General features: G+C 43.4%; 1 protein-coding gene across 2 annotated transcripts in view; it reads left to right on the forward strand.

Annotated features, from left to right (window-relative positions):
- Positions 1-20,457, forward strand: part of ncoa1 (nuclear receptor coactivator 1) — a 240,715-nt gene that overhangs the window by 40,019 nt on the left and 180,239 nt on the right. For both annotated transcript variants that reach the window (XR_013281095.1, XR_013281096.1), the window contains exon 25: positions 18,597-18,737. The gene's annotated coding sequence lies outside the window, so the exon portion shown is untranslated. The remainder of the gene's footprint in view (positions 1-18,596; positions 18,738-20,457) is intronic.

The raw sequence follows: 20,457 nt of genomic DNA on the forward strand, positions 1-20,457 counted from the left end.
GGGAATCAGCTCCTGGCAGATGCAAAATTGTAAAAGTTGGCCTTTTTTCAATGGACTTTGGCGCTTGGACTGCGCCTGCGACTCATTAGGCCCCCTCGTCGCCTGAAAGTTGTTCTGGTTTAACTTTCAAGGATGCGCGCCTCGCTTTGATTGCTTATGGAGGGTGACGCTCGGCGGCGAGCAGCTTCACTTCAGAGAGAATTCCGATTAGCAAGCGGCGACTCCATCAGCATTCCTGTAGGGATATTTGATCAATCTGACTGATGAAAGGACTCGCGCGGGCCTTCATATCCGCACGGAGGACAGGAAGTGTCGTCCTCGCCGCCGCCGCCGCCGCCGCTCGCTCCCCAGCGTTGTTTTGGTCCCGAGGACACACTCGAGCTGCTGGTGCTCCGGGTGGTTGTGTGTTCAGACCTTTTTCCGTTTAATTAGATTTGTTAAAACAATTTTTGGAGTGCTTTATTCGGTAAAAGCTCTCAGGGGTTAATATCCGCGGAACACTTCTCTGTTCGCCTCCTTTTCACCAATGGAGCATAAATTATTTAAATTATTCAGAATTGTGCGACCTTTTATCTCACCCCCCTTTGAAGGCGGCAAATTAAAAATGCAAATGGACTAACTCATTAATATGCAAATGCATTCATTCCCAGTTAACAATTAGCAATTAAACCTGCAGTGTCTAGAAAGAGCACTGGCAAAATTAGCAACTTGTTTTTTTTGGTGTTTGAAAAAAATAGTCAGTCCCACACACACGCACAAAAAAAAAAAAAAGATGATTGACGAGATGACTTGAACTGTGGACCACCTGCCTCGCTGTAAACAAAACGAATAGGACGACGTCGTGTCGCAGACGCGAAAAAAGAATCAGTGGCGCTTTGTCGCCCCAAAAAAAAAACAACAAAGGTGTCATCTTTTTTTTTTTCAATCATCTCTTTTTTGTCCTGCTCGCCTTTCATAACTCAATCAAGCCTAATTAGAACGTTTAAAACTATTTGTAGCTTGGTCATAAAGCGCCTCGGTCCAAGATTTTTGACACGTTAGCATAGCGCAAACGTCCGCGTTCTGCTACATGTCAATCGTTGCACGACATGGTCGCCAAAAATATCGATCAATCACTTTCAACTTCCTTTTCAGTCTGATGTTTGCGTCGTTCACTTTGTGTACCGTATTTTCCGCACTATAAGCCGCACCTCATAAGGCACACCTTCAATGAATGACATATTTTAAAACTTTTTCCATATATAAGGCGCTACAGTAGAGGCTGGGGTTACGTTATGCATCCATTAGATGGTGCTGGGCTAAAGGGAACGTCAACAAAACAGTCCGATAGGTCAGTCAAACTTTATTAATAGATTACAAACCAGCTTTCTGACAACTCCATTCACTCCCAAAATGAATAAACAGCTGTTTTTTTTATTTTCTCTGAAGTATTAGTATGAGCTAGCGATCCAAGATGGCGGGATCTTCTGCGCATGCGCGTCAACGATAGCGTCTTGACAGCGAGACCTGTTGCGGCTCAATGCTGATCCATATATAAGGCGCACCGGATTATAAGGCGCATGGTCAGCTTTTGGAAAAAATTGAAGGCTTTTAGGTGCGCCTTATAGTGCGGAAAATATAAAGCTGTACTAAACCGCCCTAAATCTGGAACTTTCTTGTCGGACAGAAACATTGATGAACTTTCCCTCCTGGTTCGCTTCCTAACCGCTTCGTCTGAATGCGACGGATGCCTTTGGGCGCATGTTTAAGATTATTTTGTGTAACCCACGTAGATGGGCTTTGATTTTTTTTTTTGCGGGACGTGAAAGTGCAGGACGCTATCGCCACACACTTTTTTTTTTTTTTTCCTATTTCCTCCCCAACGCAATCTTAAACTCTTCCACGCTATCTCCCGCATTACAAGCTCACGATAGCGGACGCTTCCGCAGTCGACATCAATCATGCGCGGCGAGCCTCCACTCCGCCCGTTTTTCGCACGTGGCGATGGCGCGGCGCGATAGCGGGCGAGGTGCCGGGGGCCAGGAGGCGTGAACCGCACCTCCTTAAAGGTTATCTGCCGTACACAGACCTGGGGGGGCACCCCCGCCCGGCGCACCTCGACGCCATTCAGCCGAGGGCGCGCAAAGTGATGCGTGCGCGGGGAGATCGGTGTCGACGTGACAATAGAGGTCAGTCAGTCAGTCAATCATCAGGGGAGGCGGGAGGGGACAAGAATGATGGTCGTTTTTTTTTTTTTTTTTTTTTTTTTTTTTTTTTTTTTTTTTTTTTTTTTAACATGCCTCCTCATATACAAATCATAAATGTCAGCGTCAGACTTGATCTCTTGTCTTAAGAGTATTGGAGCCACACTAGGGAAAAAAAAAAGTACGAGAATTCTACTTGTATGACAGTAATTTTATGAAGACAAAATGGTTTTGTTTTTTTGTTTTTTAAATTGGGAATAAAGATGAATTTTTTTATTTTTTTAGAAAAAAAGTACTAATACAGTGTTGACATTTTTTGTAAAAACGGTGTACGGTTACGAGAATTAATTCATACTTTTTTATAGCCTTTTTTTTGTGTGCTTTTTTTGGGGAAAAGTTTATCGTATACTATTTTTCTTATATTTTAAAATTTATTATTTTTTTAAATATGGTGGAATATGACACTGCAACAGTGGCCATTGAGTTGAAGCAAAAAATAAATAAAATAAAATAAATAAATATATATATATATATATATATATATATATTAGTGTCTGTTCCTTTGCTATAATGCGGTTCACTTTTCGCGGTCTCGCTGTATTGCAGTTTTTTGTTTTTTGTTTTTTTTTTTTATTGCAATTTTGCATGCATTTATTTTTTTACAGTAATATACCCATTTTATAAAATTTATGAAGATTTGAACATTGTGAATGTTTAAACAAGAGAGAAATGTGAGAAAATGTAAGCGACTCAATGAGAAAAGTGTATAAACTGTGTGGTGAGGGGTTTTTAGAGCCTTAAAACATTTATAATAAATATGAAACATAAATCTAACTCCTTCACGGTTTTCATTTATCGCGGGTATTTTTTGGAACCTAACCCCAGCGGAAAACGAGGGAACACTGTTATATAAGATTTTTCCTCGTGTCATTTTTATTGTTTAATAAATCCCTTAATTAATAGGTCCCTGGGAGTATCATGCAAAAATAAAAAATAAAAAATCCACAAAATTATAAAGTTGTAAAGTTGCTCTTCAAATGAGGTCACTGATTTGCAAAACTGCTCGGTGAACACTACGCAATATTCCGAGCCTTGTACTAAGAATATCTGACATTATTCTGCTCGTTTTTCTTTTTTTTTCTTTTTTCTTTTAGTGTGTGGCCCGAATACTCGCTGGTACTTGTCAGGCTGCAGCTCGCGCCTGAGGGCTGAGCGCCGCCACCTTTGGCACGGTGATTACTGCGCCTTTAAACGCCGGCGTCTTTCATTAAGTCGCATTTAGTGCCCACTTCCCCCGACGCCCCCGGTCGCTATATTGCCAAAGAAGCTTCATATTTTATTTATTGCACTTTAATATTGTTTTTGAATATTTGCGCTGCCTTTAGGCCTCTCGCGCCGTCACGTCGCCCTCTTTAATTTCTCCGTGGAATTGATTTCCTATGGCTTCGAGTGACGTTTGATTAAAAAAAAAAAAAAAAAAAGCGTTGCAGTGTGAAAATGTAAACGAAGCCGTTTGCGACAATATCTTTGGATTATGCTGGCGTTTACCCCTATTTACTTGATTTGATTCTTGTTTACGCTGCGCGTCCTTGCGCTCGATTGGGGCGGCGTTTAAAGAAATTCACACCTCGCCGGCCCGCCCGCCCGCGCCGCTTCCTCGTCCGGTTTAAATATTTAATACGCTCGCGCGCTAATGTACGGCGGCGTAATTAGCGCGGCAGAGGCTCGGCGAGCATCTCTTTATCCGCTCGCTCGTGGAATAAATAGAGCTAAAACACAAGAAATGCGGGCAAAGAGTCTCTTTCAAGCAAATAGGCTGGGGGTGGGCTAGATAATTAATTCCGAGATTAATGTACTGTAGCACTGGTGTGTTATTAAAACGCTATTTTTAAATTACAGCTCAGAAAGCACCCCCTTGGGATTAAGAGTGTTAGCCACTGATCTCTGCTTAAGTTATGGGAGGAAACGCAAGGGGGAGAAAAAAAAGGAGGGGGGGGGGGGCTACTTTATATGCCCAGGTCGCTTCTTCTTACAGCTTGACGCCGAGAATCTTTTTTTTTTTTTTTTTTTTTTTTTTTTTTTTTTTTTTTTTTTGGCTGTTTGCTCTCCTCGGTGGTTCGCTTAAATCGCCTTTAGTCTCCTCATTAATGCACTTAGAACTTTTTTTTGCCGGATAGATGGAAGGGGGCCGCAGTGGGCTCCACAGCGGGCGTTTGATGCCCGAATATCAGGCCATGTTTGCTGGGGAAAACACGTTTGTTTGTCATGTTGGAGACGGCGCGCTCGTTTTCCGTTTGAAAGGAACTTGCGCGATGATGGAGGGCCACTACTTTTTTGAACGTACTGTAGCAGTCGATGCAGTAGATTGACCCGAGTGATTCCGATGTTTTTGCTTTTTACTGGGCAGAAGGTCTTCGGTTTTAACGCCGGGTCTGGCATACAAAGTTTCAAGGTTGTTAACGGTTATATACGCTTGTAGTAATTACGATTCGTTACCTTGTGGTTAGTTTTGAGGGCTAGGGTTGAAGTTTAGGGTTTTGGGTTGGGCAATTCGTTGTAAGAATTGAGAGTTGTAGGTTTAAGGTTTTGTTAGGTATGAGCTAGTATTAGTGGTTAAGGTTAAAGTCGCCTCAACCTTAGGTTTAAGGTCTACTAAGGCACAATCACAGGCTTCCCCAGGAGCGTCGGCAACATGGATGTAACTTCCGCGCTCGTCCAGTGTTCATTCTTTTACGCAGGACTGCAATGCTGCAGCAATTCATCTTCATCATGATTTGTACTAGTACTGTCTATTGTGTATTACGTGGTTCATGGTTTCAAGTAATTATATAGGCAATTGGAGGTGAATGTCAATTTTATGTGGAAATTCACAATTCACAGTCAGGCTTGGTTTTCCCCCAGGAATAGCAGTGTTCTGCTGTATTTGGTTCATGGTTATGATAAGTTCATGGTTAGGACTACTAATGTTTTGTTGGAGAGCTCCATATCATTTCAGATTGTTGTTGTCAATTCTGCCCTGATGTTTCTTTTGCATCAGTGAGCACCTGTAGCTCCTGGCAGATGAATCCGCAGTGTCGCAGTTCTAGAGGGACCCCGGGGCCCGTGGCGGCGGAGACCAGTCCATCCTGCTAGCCGTAATTAGCGCGGGGCCCTGTTGATTCACCGATAATGAGCGGCAGTTCATTAGCTCGGCGCTAATTGCAGCCTCCTTCGCCACCACCGGCACCACGCCATGTCGCCCCTCACTTCCCATCACCGCCCCCGTCGCACTCCCCAAAAACTTTTCTCATCTGCGAGATAAAAGCAAAGCGATGGGTAACCTGTTGGGAAATTGGAGCGGAAACAGATGGAGGATGGCGTTTGCATTCATTTGGACTTATTTTAGTATGTGTGGGATTCATTGTGTGCGAACGCACGTGGGCAGGATGCACTTTTGTCCAAGGACGCCATGGAGAGTCACCGCACTAATTGCCGGCGAACCGTTTGCTGATTCAGCTTACGCTCAACCTCACCTGCAGCATACCACATCACCACGAGCAGGTTCACTTGTGTAGTAACCGCAACTGTGTTAAAATGTTTTCGACAAGGTGAAATTCCCTTTAAAACGAGGTAGTAGTTCTCCAAAATTGAACTCTAGATCATTGGTTTAAGGAGTCTGGTATTCTGTTGCCACATTGAGATGCAGGATTAGAATTTCATGTTCAAAAAAAACTTTAAGACAGTATAAAATCAGCTTGCCTGGTATCATTCGTTTCATACAGTATACAGTATTTGTTTTAGGACATTTTCCTTTCCATTCCCACTGTCAAAATGAACTGGTAGTCTTTTGTCTCTGAAGCGGTTATTGGCACATGTAGTTCGTGAAACTAAAACGCTCCTGTGACCCATTTGAGTTCCTGGGAACATTTTAGACTGGTGAGTCAGGAGAAATAACTCAGGTGTAGTAGGCGGCGGAAGACAAGAAGACTAAAATATAGACTAAAATCTTATAAAATCTGTGAATCAGTTTCTGCTGTTTTGTTTCCATTGGTTTCAGCTCCCAATCAGACCTCTTCAGGCTCCGTTTTATTTCTACTCAGTCATGGTTGTGCCTTTTTTTTTTTTTTTTTTTTGGCCATGTTTAAGCAGATACTTAGCGATCTGCCAAATTGGCCACTTGAACGCTTTGTAAGCGAAAGTAGCGATGCAATCCTCGGACAGGCGAACCGGCTTGTCCACAAGTGCGGTTGGTAATACCCGCCAGGGTCGCGTGTTCCGACATAACAAGTGTCCATTCGGAAGGCAATCTCACCCCGAGCGATGCGTTGGGCGTCTGCTGAGAGTCTTTATCGGCGAGGCCGTGATGAATCCCCGGCAGACCGGCACTCCGCCGCGTACTCCGAGTGAGCGCGCATTTAAATGAAACCTCTCCTGGTGTGCATATTGTATGACATGAGGACGTTCTAAACTCTCTGCCTTGTCAAGCGCTACATCAAACACAATAACAACAGCAGCAACCCCCCCCCCTCTCCCGCTTTCCTTCTCGCCTGCTTTCTTTAATACCTTCGCTGACATTTCCCTTTCTTGGGCCTCATCTCCAAAGGCTTCTTTCATGTGCCTTTCACGGTGGACTCATATACATTCTTTAAAGGCAGCTTACCTGCGCGCCGCGACACGGGTGCGTTGCCGGAGTCAATCAGGCCCCCGTGGGGGACGGCGAGAGTCCTTTTGTCGACTGGGGTTTTGAACCGGAAGGTGCGAGGCAGGAACCTGGTGATCACAGCATCAAAGCTGCCAGTCAGCCCCCGCCGGGGGCGGCGCTGCCTTCTATTGACGAGCTCGCTTACGGAAATGAACGCAAGTGTGATTGGCAAAATGCAGTTAAGGTGATGCACCAGTTGATGAAAAAAAAAACGTGGAACACAGAGACCTCACTTTCTTAGGGTCACTCGTGTCAGGTATCTATCCAGTTGTTTGTTAGCTAAGTCTCCCCAATCTGAGGAATTGATAACATAGGTAACATTGGTTTCCAGATACTTAGAACCTTGCTTCTGTGAAAATGGCTGGGAGTGAATGAGTTAAAGGAAACCTTCTCGTTGCGGCCGAACAATTCAGAAATGATCTGATTTTAGTGTACAGTAATTGGTTAGCTACTTGAGGAGTAGACTTTATGAAGGACTATTAGAGGCACACGGAAAGTGATAAGAAATATAATACGATGTTAAATTTGAGAAAAAAATTGGCAAAACGAAACCAGACTTTGGTTCTTGAAGAACCATACCCGTGGTCTGTTTTCTTGCTGGGACATGGAGCACTCCTCTCCACATTTGGATTGGGCATAATTAAACGACCAAAATTAAGGAACGTTCCAGCACACAAAAAAAAAAAAGAAAAAAGCAAGCTAATTATTCATAATCCCAACAATTTGAGTGGCGCTTCTTGGCTCAGTAGTCATTTTGGCATTTCTTGCATACATTTGCACATTAATGCGGTGCCTTGCTTGCCCAGGGAGTGTTTTTTTTTGTTTTTTTTTCTCGTGCGATGGCCCAGGCGGGACGTCGGCACGGCTGACACACAAAGATTGGTTTTGTTCTTGCCGCTTCCGCCATCTTGACGCACTCAGCCTCGTCGTTGACGACGTGTGGGTAAACAGTCACACGTCTGCGCTACTTGTGTGTTGTGGTGTTATTACTGTATTTCGTTGTGATCAGTAGACTTGCTCCTTGACGCCAACTTAGTGGCCACTCCATTTTTTGGAGACACATTAGGATGTTCGTTTTGTTTTTCCAAGTAAAATATTGTGAGGTTAAAGTTGCACTTTCTTTTCGAAAATTAATTACACAAACGTAATTGTAATTTTTCGGGATGAGTGAGTACCGATAGTACCGATACCAGGGTGGGTAATTTCATTGGTAATGTACATTTCCAAATAAAGTGCAAACTGGTAGATAACATTAAAACCTCTTAGCTGGTGCCATAATGAAGTTACGGCATCACTAACGTGTCCAGCAAGCGACCCTCATTTCCTGTGTCTTTATACCCCTGTCCTGCACCCCTCGGAGGACATCTTTCATGTTCTGCACGTTTTTCTTGCCCGCCGTGGAGATCCGTCGCCATCCGCGCGCCGGGCTCCGTGTGGCGCTCTGCCAGATTTGCATAAATAAGCTCGGCGTCGCAGCATGCCCACGCCGTTGCCCAGGTGCAGGCGCATTTGCATATAGAGCCGCGATAGGGCTCCCCCGGGTCCTCTCGGCGACTGCGGCGCGGGCAGGGGGCCGGCGGCGCCGCAAATGAGATCTGAATTGGAACCTGGCCGCCCTCCATTTTATGTGCGCGTGCGGAGCTGCCGTATGACGGCGGAGAGAAATAAGAGATAACAAGGGAGTGGGAGAAAGATGGAGGCAGGAGACGGGTGACGCGTGGGCGTCCCTCCTTCGCCCCCCCCCCCCCCCCCCGCCCCAATCCCGCGCGCTTGACTTGTAAAGCAGATTATTGACAGCAGAGGGGGATCAATCAGTTGTTTACATTATGTAATGAATCCCACGATGGCTCTCAGTGACGCCGCTGATATATTACCACGCACGCCATTGGATGCACGGCAAAGCAATAGCGAGCGCAATACTTGTTGACTCCCTCTGATGGCCCCCATCATGCTTTTCCATTACCGCTAGGTCTCAGTGGCCTTTTGAATCGCTGCTATACGGCGAGGCGGGCCCACCACTCCTGATTAGTCACATGCCGCTCCTCTGACAATACTACTCCCGCCATCCGAGTGCCATCCTGCCGTCTCCGGAACGATGAGAGAGAGGGCGGGTTCTGATGGGCCGCCAGCCAGAGGAGCCTTGTGGGATTGTGAGGAAGCAGGAAGACCCCGCTTTGTTGGACTTCAGCTCCTGCCAGCTGGCCCGTTTTCTTCTCCCTACCACTTAACTCATTCACTCGCCGCCATTTTCACAGAAGCAGTCCCGTTCGCTCCCGACTGTTTTACTGGATTTTGACTGATTTTGCAAGGCCCACAGAATATTGTTCTATTGCTATAAAAACATGGAACCCATCAAAAAAAAATTAGACTCTTCTTTCATCAGGGAAAAAAAGTATGTTTCTATCTGTTTCCGTTTTGCAGCAATTAGCATTAGAAGAGAGCTAAGTTTCATCAGTTTTCACAAATCTATTTAAAATTGTAAGTAATTGAGCTTTTTTTTTTTTTACATGGCCCTGGTTGATCTCCTTTGGTCTGCTGCCACCTGGTGGCCGTTTATGTAATAACTACATATTTCTACAACCGTTCTTTGCAGTTGAGAGGCTGCATCAAAGCCTTCTGTATGCTCTAGCATTAAAAAAAACAAACGTATAAATACGTTTTTGGGACACTTAGAACATTAAAAAAAACGTATTTATACGTTATCGGGAGTAAATGAGTTAAAAATCAACCATCTAGCGCTGCCTGTCTTCAATGTCCCTGAAGTCTGAACATGGGCAAAAATGCACACTTTCTAGAACGTCGTTTTCAAGTCAACTGAAATGGACTACTTGGTGATAGGATAGGACTTTTTATTAGTCCCAAAATTAGAAACTTTACATTACATGTTAACATAGAAGTGATCATTCTTTGGTGACGAATCAACAGATAGCGTCGTTTTTAGGTCAACCTTACATTATTCACTAGGTTATGAAGAGGTATCATTGCAAAAATCAAGTGCGGCTTATTGCGAAACGGTTTGACCTCACTTGGTGCAGGACGACTGTACGGAAACGGCGCAGCACAAACTGAAGGCCAAACAAGAAGCGTTTTGTTCTCTCGTCAAGGATGCCAAGAGCTCGCTAATTGCTTCTCCTCGTGTTTTCGTTTCATTTATAAAAGCACTGTGATACCACCAATGACCCTCTTATCTCGGTGTCATCAATCATTATTCCGGCTGCGCCGGATGCTGACCAGAGGCGACGAGTGCCTGACATCGCCTTTTGGACCTTAGGACCAATTAAAATCAATGCAAGGCCGTCAATCAGTCATGTAAATGATGGTGAAACTTACATTTTATAAATTCTGTACAGTACCTTTCTGTTTTCACACACGGTCAAATTAGCCTGGTTGATCCTTTAAGCATTCTTGCGATATTCAAGCTGGCTTCTAAGACTTGGAAGTACCACTTTCACTTTGACTGCATGACTCTCGGCATTCACCCAGTAAATATTTCTGATGCACATTTCATTACCGTGTGTGTTGTGGGCAGCCAGGTTAGCTTCAATGTTCGCAGCTCTCCAAGCCTGTGATGCTAGCGCCATCCACCGGCGGGAATATGACTGTGATTGAGCTCCAAGGTCAAGGCTAATAGCAAACATTAGCACTGAAAAGGCGATCACACGCGAGCTTGTTGAACCCTTGTTCACATTTCATATCCTGCCAGTTGGGTTTGTTTTTTGTTGTTGTTTTTTTTCTGTCTGTGACACGTGATCAATGCATTGATTGATACGCTATGTTTTGGCTTGTCGGCGCGCCGCGCGCCGCCTGCCAAACGGGCTGAGGACGCGCCGGCCCCGAAAGGACGCCAAGCGTCTGGCGTAACCTCAGCTCGCCGTCTAATTTGGGGAGCCTTTTTTGTTTTTGCCCGTTTTTATGTTTGGCTCCAGCATCTCTGATGGTCGCTTCCCAGCACTAATGACATTGGCACGTCCAGTCGGACGAGCCTCCCGACACCGGGGATGCCATCGGCATTAGTTTGACTGCTCGTCACCCGGCATTCCATCAGTAAAGGAAGCAGAAATCTTTGGCACGCATTCGAATGGGTGTGAACGGAGTCTCTCCGCCGTAAATGCTAGTGATGAGCTCTCAGCATTCACGTGAAAATCTGGAAAAACAATCCCTCAGCTTTCTTGAAATGTTACTTAACTCATTCACTCGCCGCCATTTTCACAGAAGCAGTCCCGTTCGCTCCCGGCTGTTTTACTGGATTTTGACTGATTTTGCAAGGCCCACAGAATATTGTGTTCAGTTGCTATTGCAGTTGCTATAAAAGCATGGAAGTCTCTTCTTTCATCAGGAAAAAAAAGTATGTTTCAATCGGTTTCCGTTTTGCAGCAATTAGCATTAGAAGAAGGCTAAGTTTAATCAGTTTTCACAAATCTATTTAAAATTGTAAGTAATTGAGCTTTTTTTCTACATGGCCCTGGTTGATCTCCTTTGCTCTACTGCCACCTGCTGGCCGTTTGTGTAATAACTACCATTTCTACAACCGTTCTTTGCAGTTGAGAGGCTGCATCAAAGCCTTCTGTATGCCCTAGCATAAAAAACAAAAAAAACAAAAACGTATAAATACGTCTTTGGGACACTTAGAACATTAAAAAAAACGTATTTATATGTTATTGGGAGTAAATGAGTTAAGCTAAATTTCTTTTTATGTCTTTGACAATCAAAAAATTTGGAATGTTTGACCCTCATCATTCCTTGCTTGCCTCTCAGCATTTTTGCAGCACAAGTTACATCCTTTGACAATATCTTTGTTTTGAATGTTTGACTCCGCGTTCCCACGGTGACTATTTTTAACTATTTTCTCATAAGCATCAGCGCCAATGCTCGTCTCTCCGTATTGTCACAGTAACAAATAAAATTTTTAATCCACAATTATATTCGCTCGAACGACTGTCCCTCCGCATTCTCGGATGGCAAGCAGACGGGACCCGGCGGCCACCACTAGCGCTCGCTTCTCGGCGCTAATGACATTGGCACATCCAGTCGAGCGGCCTCCCAACACGAAGGCCCGCCCGCCGCCACTGCCGCGTCTTCGGAGAGCTCCCATTTAGCCATTCTCTGTGATTCCCCTCTCAGGAAACAAGCAAATCATTTTCTCATAGACACGCTCATTAGCCACCCTCAACTCACCCACCCGCCCTCCTTCCTCCTTTTACACTGCCAGTTTCAACATTGGAATATTCCCCCCCGCGCGCCTCGGCAAACATCGGAGGTCTCGTAGTTTTTCAACCAAAGTCGCCGGCGCTCGCCGCGTGTGCCAGCGACACGCTCCGACGAGACCGGCGAGATGCCAAAGCAATAATGCCAGAAGTAGAAAGAAAAATAATAGCTGAAATGTTGTGATACTTAATGACGTGAAATTTGGCCGGCGTGCCAGAAACCGCAAAAGCGCATTGTTTATCTGTTCAAATTCTATATCAGGGCTTCTCAAACTTTTTGGGTCCAGAGATTATTATTTTTTTTTTCCCACTTAACTCATTCAGTGCCAAAGACGGTTATATTCTTTAACTGGAATCCAGCCGTTTTCTGCCACAAGCAAGTATATTAGTTAAATACATATTTCAATGGGTAGTACAATAGTCAGGGAAATTTAGGTTTTTAAAACGACTAATGATTAACGGATCCCTCTCGATGGTGGCATGGAATCAGTTTGGATTTGTTCGTATTTATTTTTTTCTTAAAAAAACAAAAATGTAAGTCAAAATTTTTAGCGGTACAGAAAATTGATGGATGGATGGATGGATGGATGATATTATAGGGCAATATTCTCTGAAAAAAAAAATATGCCTTGAAAAAAACTCAAAATGTTGCACTTGATGCACTTCAATGAGGAGTAATTGATTTATGTCTGTTTTATTTGCCTGCCAGTTCCTGTGTGCACAGTAGGTATGCACTTTTTAAAAATGATACATTATCATTTCTTTTTTTTTTTCTTTTTTTTTAAGTCAAATCTCTGGCTCACGGACTATCCTACTTCACTTATTTGAGAAACACTTGTCTAAATTGTCCTTTTGTGCTTATTTTGATTAGCTTGGAAATACACATCTTTTTTCTTCTAACATGGCAGCGTTTTATCCCGTAAAAGTGATTTAGATTCTTCAATGAACTAACATTTTATTTTATTTTTTTGGAATGTGGAAGGAATAAACTAAAACGTGCAAAACCCTACACAGTAATGCCAGAACGGAGATTGGAACCCCCGGACCCCAAAACTGCGACATAGACGTGTGCTAACCACTCGTCCGTTCTCTCCCGTCTTGATTTTTTTATTCCCCTAATATGCTCGGTGCGCTAAATCTGCATTGAAACGCGCGAGAAAAAGAGAGATCAATATAATAGCTTTGGCACCTGGCCCGAACGGTCCGCACAATAGGGCCGAGCCTTTTGGAAATCATCGGCGCGTAGCACCGCGTGTTTGGGGGATAAAAATAATTCCTCGCCTCTTTGCCAAGCGAGCGCCAGGCACAATGCCCGCGTCTGAAGGGAAGGGTGCCACGCGGGCCCCGCAAATTGGCTTCGACGATCACCAAGCGAGCATCTTCTTTTCTTTTTTTGTGTGTGCGGAGGAGCAGAAGGAGGCGGGGAGGTGCATGGAGGGGGTGTAGTCGTGGGAGAAGGGCGGCGGCGGTGGTGGTGGGTACGAAGGGGGTAAACAATCCCAATGATTTCCCAGCTCTGGCACAGTCCAGGATGTGGATGGCTGCACTGGAGAGGAATTGCGTTTATTTGGCACGCCGTTTGTTTCTTTATTGGACTGTGAGAGAGAGATGGAGGGGGGAAAAGAAGACAAAAGGGGGGCGCGTTAGCCAAGGGGAGGGAGGCAGGCTTGTTGTCGAATGAGCGAAGATGCTCAGAAGAAATTACTCGGTTCACGCCAAGCCCCCCCCCCCCCAAAATTGGACCTGCGTTATTTGCAAACATGCGTTTCAGCAGCCAATGTAACGTGCATACTGTACATGAGCTACAAAAGTATTGGGACACTTCTTGTTAGTCAAACAAAGAAGGCCCCGATCTGATCTGGTCCGCCACATCATGTTCATGGCAATTTTCCTTGACTTGTGTTCCAAACTAGCCATTAAAATGACAACCAAATGCAGGGGAAATTGTGTTTTTTGGGGTTCCCACATATATAAGAGAGAAAGATGGATAAGGTACAAGAAGTGTGGCTTGTTGCCTTGCGCTCTAGCTACATGGCTCGATGATCTTTTCAGCTAGTCCGGTCGGTCAGAAGACCAATACAATAAAAAGATCGAGAAGCTTTTTTTTTAAAAATTTATTTATTTTTTTATTTTTTTATTTTTTTTATTTTATTTATTTATTTTTTTTATTTAATAAAAAATAAATAAATAAATAAAATCGTTAAAAAAAAAAAATCGAGAAGCTTCTCCTGGTCTACAAGTGTTTATTAACAGTGGTCCTTTTCTCTTTGTTGCCAAAAAAAACAAACAATTAACTTACTTGCGTCAAAGCACTCGTTTCTCAAATCAGCTTTCGTCAAAGTGCTACACAAGATCTTATTTTTGGCCTTGGCAATGTGGTCGACTAAAAGACAAGAAGCAAATGCCGAGTCTGTTGCCGGCTTGGCCACCGAGAAACGGCCTACTACAGTCATTTGGACCTAAACGAAGAATAATAATACTTCTTGGAGGACAAAGAATATATGTTGCTTCTTGAAGCACGACTATCGATGCTAACTGTTAGCACGTCAATGGCAATTTGCAGTGTTTGTCAGCATTAACTTGTAAGAACTTAGTAATAACTCTTGCAAATTTTTACCTATTTCTGATTGGCCTTGAAAACATCCCAGCGACAATTGATTCAGTACATAGTTTGATGTCATCTTCATGGCATGTGCCGCATACCTTTGCACATACATGGCATACGCCCGCCCCCCCCCAACCCTCCCGCGTACAGGTAGCGCCGCCACCTTACAAACAAGGCCGCCACCGACAAAGCCTCAGCGGGAAGAAGCAGATTAAAAATGACAATCAGTCGGGGGGGGTTGCACGGCAACGCCTCGACGGGGTGCGCGGTGAGGGAGGGGGGTGGGTGGGGGGACGCAGGTGCCTTTGTTAAGAGACACCCCCGCGCTCTAAAGGGCCTAATTATCTGCTGTTATTTTGGCACTTATCAGCCCGCCGAATAACTCCCCCTGCTCCGTCGTCGAACTCACACAGCGAAAAATTACTCACCGGCTCCCGGTGAGGTATTGTGCCGCGCCGTCGACAAGGTATGCATATTATGTGCTCGGCTGGAAATTTCACCACTGTATGTGTGTGTGTGCATGAAGAGTGATTAGGAAACAGGGAATTGTCACAGAAAATAGTATTTTTTTTTCTTCTTTCTTTTGTGTGACGTATCATTCAGAATTTATAGTCCCCCACCCCCAAAAAAATCTCAACGACGGCGTGGTGCATATTGGGTACTAGGGGGCACTGTTGCGCGTGATTTGGTGGCACGGCCCCGTGAACACATTCCCACATAATTGGACAGTTTTATGGAGGATATGAACTCTGAAAAGGGGAACTTAAGAACTTAAGCCATCTAATCATTGGCATTCAGCGTATGCCATTCATATGCATAAACACAAATAAAAGGCGTAAAGCGGAGCCGGGCGTCGCACAAGAAATTCGAGCCACCCAAAAAAAATAATAATAATAATTAAAAAAAAAATCATCAAGCAAACGCTCACGTGGATTAACCAGGGTTCACCGGGCACAACATTAGGTACACCTGCAACATGTAAATAGGAAAATTACGTCTTTGCAAAGATATTCATGGTATTAATTTCACAATGTTTATTAATGTAAATAAAAAATATATAAAATATAATATATAATATAAATATAATAATACATAAATAATACATAAATAAATAAATAGTAAATAAATAAATAAATAATAAAAATATATAAAATGTAATATAATATATAAAATAAAAATGTAATGTTTATTAATGTAAATAGGAAAATTGCGTCTTTGCAAAGATATTCATGGTATTCATTTCACAATGTTTATTATTGTGCTCCAACGATTGCAATACAGGACATCATGTTGAAGCTCATCCTCATATTTTGATTATCATAATTTGCCATATGAGAGTAGGTATTAGAATATGATGGCAATACTATTTTATTGAATCTTATGTGGCTATATCTAATATTATGGTTCAAGTGTGTTGAGTGATTTCGGGCCACTTTAAAATTTTGATTTAGTCCTTACATAAATGAAGTTTTTGCTTATCTTCATTGTGTAATATTATGGCCGTGTCTTGCCTTTACTTTCTTGAATATATAATATGCATGTATAAATACTTATTTAATAAAGTAACATTAAAAAGTACTATATAAGTTCAGTCCCTTTACTTTCATTAGGATTTTGTATTTTTTCCAACAATGTGTATTACATAGTGCAGGACGAATTTGCAGATCTGATTAGATCGTAATAAAGTCGGTCAGTTTGTGACTATTGACGTGTTTGTGTTGAACAAGTCCTGCTTGTATTCATAACACGGAGTGGCATTTTATTATTTTTTTTCTCACATTTGCCCTCATGAATTTATTTTGCGTGTGTGCATGTGTGCACGTGCATGCGCGCTACTTCTCCAGCCTGGGCCCATTCAAACCTCTTCCTCATCCTTCTCCTCTTCGCTGTATATCCACTAATGTCAGCGTCTACATATAATATGCAGATAATGGCACATCGGCGAATCCCGACCATGTCGTCCCTCCCGCTGAGTTACACCGGATCACACGACAAGGGGACTGAGGCCGAGGCCCTGCTGCATGGGGGGGTGGGGGACGCGAGAGTGGGTACAAGCGTCCTGCTTGTAATTGAAAAAAAAAAAAAAAAGAAAAAAAAAACTTCGTGTGGATATATTCAGAGGGGATCCAGCCTTTAGATGGCGCCGCCACTCGTCACGGGGGCCAGGGCCGAGCGTCAGCCTCAGCGTGGGGTGCCGGAATGGGGACAGTCCCCAACGGTCCCGGGCCTCCCTCCCTCCCTCCACACCTCCTCCTTTCCCGCGCTCTTTTTCCCTCTCGTGTGCAAATGGCGCATCGCTCTCCTTCTTCTTGTGATCTTTGGCTCCTCTTCTTCTCCGTCGCTGTGATCTCCCGCTTCCTGTTTCCCTCCCACTCGCCCGCTTCCTCCTCTATCTTTGTGTCGGTTTGTCTCTCCCCATGGCCCGTCCTCGCTTCATCTTCCTCCGTGTGTTCGCTCGGCGTCGCTGCTGCTGCTGCCGCCGTTTTTTTTTTTTTTTTTTTTTTTTTTTTTATATAACTTTTTTGAGTCTGTGTGTGTGTGTGTGAGAGGTGAAGCAAAAGAAGAAGTCGTCCTGTTGTGGGTATCTCAGCACCTGCGCTTTGTGAAGCAGAATAATTTACAGCTTTCATAACTTTTTTTTTTTTTTTTTTTTTTTGCGGACACGTCTCGTCCTGTTTCTCCATTCTGGAAGTTTTCCCCCGCAAAGTGAAACAAGAGCACACAGTGGCGCGACGCAGACCTCGGCCGAGGGCTTTGCGCTTGGGTCGCGTTGTTTTCTGTTGTCTTCTGCGTGCCAGAATTTAAATGTAAAAAGTCCTGCATGATACCACAGTTTAACACTCCTTTGGCCCCAATACATTACAATGGTGGAGCATCGATGGTTGGCACGTTTGTTAGAAGTTTTACAGCATAGACGTGGCCTGAAATTCGAGTTAGAAAAATTCTTGGCCGGGCTGATTATCGGAGATTTTGACTGTACGGCGCTATAAGAATTTATTTAAGTTTAATTTATTTAAGCAACTTTCTAAGACATACTGATGACCCAAGTAGCACCCTGAACTATCCATCCATTTTCTTAACCACTTGCTCCTCACAAGGGAGCCCCCTGAACGATTTTTAATTTTTATTTTAAAACAGACATGTCTACTCCCTTTTCCATTTAGCCTTCTTACTCAATGTTTGATTGCTATAATATTTGATTAATGATCTGTTTTTGCACTGATGCACGATGTCATTCTCAATATTTCTGGATATTTCTGCTCTGCACTTTAACTCATTTGCTCCCAATAACGTGTAAATACGTTTTTTTAAAATGTAAGTGTCCCAAAGACGTATTTATACGTTTTTTTTGTTTTTGTTTTTTTATGCTAGAGCATACAGAAGGCTTTGATGCAGCCTCTCAACTGCAAAGAACGGTTGCAGAAATGGTAGTTATTACACAAACGGCCAGCAGGTGGCAGCAGAACAAAGGAGATCAACCAGGGCCATCTAGAAAAAAAGCTCAATTACTCACAATTTTAAATAGATTTGTGAAAACTGATGAAACTTAGCTCTCTTCTAATGCTAATTGCTGCAAAACGGAAACCGATAGAAACATACTTTTTTTTTTTTGTTTTCCTGATGAAAGAAGAGACTTTAATCTTTCTTTTGGTAGGTTTCCATGCTTTTATAGCAATAGAACACAATATTCTGTGGGCCTTGCAAAATCAGTCAAAATCCAGTAAAACAGCCGAGAGCGAATGGGATTGCGAAATGTGAAAATGGCTGGGAGTGAATGAGTTAATGACAAGACACCCTATAAGTTGCTGCTAGGTTTTTGTTGCACAATGTCCTATACAATGTCGAATGTTTACACTGGGTTATTTTATGGGTATTTATTTTGTGGAATTTTGCACTTGACCAACATCTATTGTCTATGACAGGGCTCTGGAACTCTGGTCCTCGGAAAAGCCACCGTCCTGCCCGTTTTGGATGTCTCCCTCCTCCAACACAGCTGACTCAAACGATCAGCTCATCGGCAAGCTCTGAAGAAGCCTGATAATGATCCCGTTCATCGAAAACAGGTAGGAGAGTGCCTCGCCAGGACCAGGGGTCCTGAAAAAACTGAATCCCTTGAGGGCCGCAGTCCTGCAGGTTTTCAAGGTTTCCCACTTTCAACACAGCTGACTCACATTTAAGATCATCAGCAAGCTCTGCAGGAGCCTGATAATTATCCTGATCATTCAATCAGGTGCATTGGAGTAGAGATACCTCGAAAACATGCAGGACTCTGGCCCCTCGAGGACCGGATCTTGACACGTGTTCTAGGTCAACATATACAAATCTGAGATTACCACACAGTTTCACGCTCTTTTTCACTGGAAGTAAACTATGACAGTCCTCAAAAAGTTCAATTTTCGGGGGGGGGGGGGGGGATATATTTTTTTTAGGGGGTGGGGGGGTGCTGAGTGTGTGCATGTGTGTTAGAAGTGAAGCAAAACAGAAGTTGTCATCCTGTTGTGGGTACCCGAGCAACTGTGCATTCATAAAGCAGAATAATTTACATCTCTATAACTTTTTTTTTTTTTTTGTGGACACATTTCATCCCGTCTCTCTCTCTCTCTCGGTCCTGCAATATTTTACCGGGACGTTCTGGAAATTGTCCCGGCAATGTAAAACAAGTGGAGCGGCGCAGACCTCCGCCAAGGCCAAACTCCCGGGTCCTGTCATGTCTGCTGATACATGGATGAATGATGTTGGAGGTTTTCGAGCCAGCGGCGGCCTGAAATTAGGCGGAGGCAGTGGCAGTAAAAAAAAAAAAAAAAGAAAAAAAGCCTGTATTTAGGTCAACATTTCACATCAACATTTAATCGTTAAAAATCCTGCACCGCGCCACAGTTTTACACTCCTTTTGGCCCTGATAAGTTACACCGTCAATAAAATTAGACAATAGTTGAAGATTAGATAGTAATTTCCACGAGTGACAGTATAGTGGTTTGTCAGAGGCTGGTGTCCAAACTTTATATGCAAGAACAAACCCTGTATACACGTCAACATTTCATCATAACATCACAAATTCCACAGCTGTGCATTCTTTTGGCCCTGATAAATTAAACTGGGAGTCAAATCAGACAAAAGTTCTCATGGTCCATCCATTCACACTTCCGTGACCTTAATGGGGTTAAACCGTGTGCAAAATTGATGTATGATATCCATGGATGGCCCTAATAAATAATACTGGACCTAAAATTAGACAGTAGATCCCATGCGAAAAACAAAGGGGGAAAAAAAAAAGGGTGAATGTCTTGGTGTAGAAATGCATGAAATAGTGGTACATTGACTATGGAGTCCCTCAACTGAGAGTTGTTGTTTTTTAGTTTTTGTGCTTTGTGTTATGAGGCAAAATGTGAGTAACAAGTGAGCTTCCAATATGCCCGCCGCTCTTGCTGTTTTTTGAACAGGAAAATACAGATGTGACCGCCTCATCTTTAACTTCGATTCGTTTTTGTTTTTTGTTTTTGTTTTTCTCTCAAGAGCTCAGAATTGTTCATTCGGTAGTCTTACCGATTCAACGTCTTATCATCATTGCTCTTTTTTTTTTTTTTTTTTTTTTTTTGTGTGCGCGTGCGTGTGCGTGCAAATACGTATAAATTTATACTCATTAATTCACCTAAAGCCTTATAAATATCCCATTACCCTTCGCCTTAACCAGGTACTTCAGAATCTTGCCAGAGTCGTGAGGTTTAAATGGTCAGGAGACCAGAGAAAAGGTCAGAAAACAATAAAGAGAAAAGAAAGATAAAT

The sequence above is a fragment of the Festucalex cinctus genome, chromosome 21 (assembly GCF_051991245.1).
Source record: "Festucalex cinctus isolate MCC-2025b chromosome 21, RoL_Fcin_1.0, whole genome shotgun sequence".
Classification (NCBI taxonomy): Eukaryota; Metazoa; Chordata; class Actinopteri; order Syngnathiformes; family Syngnathidae; genus Festucalex; species Festucalex cinctus.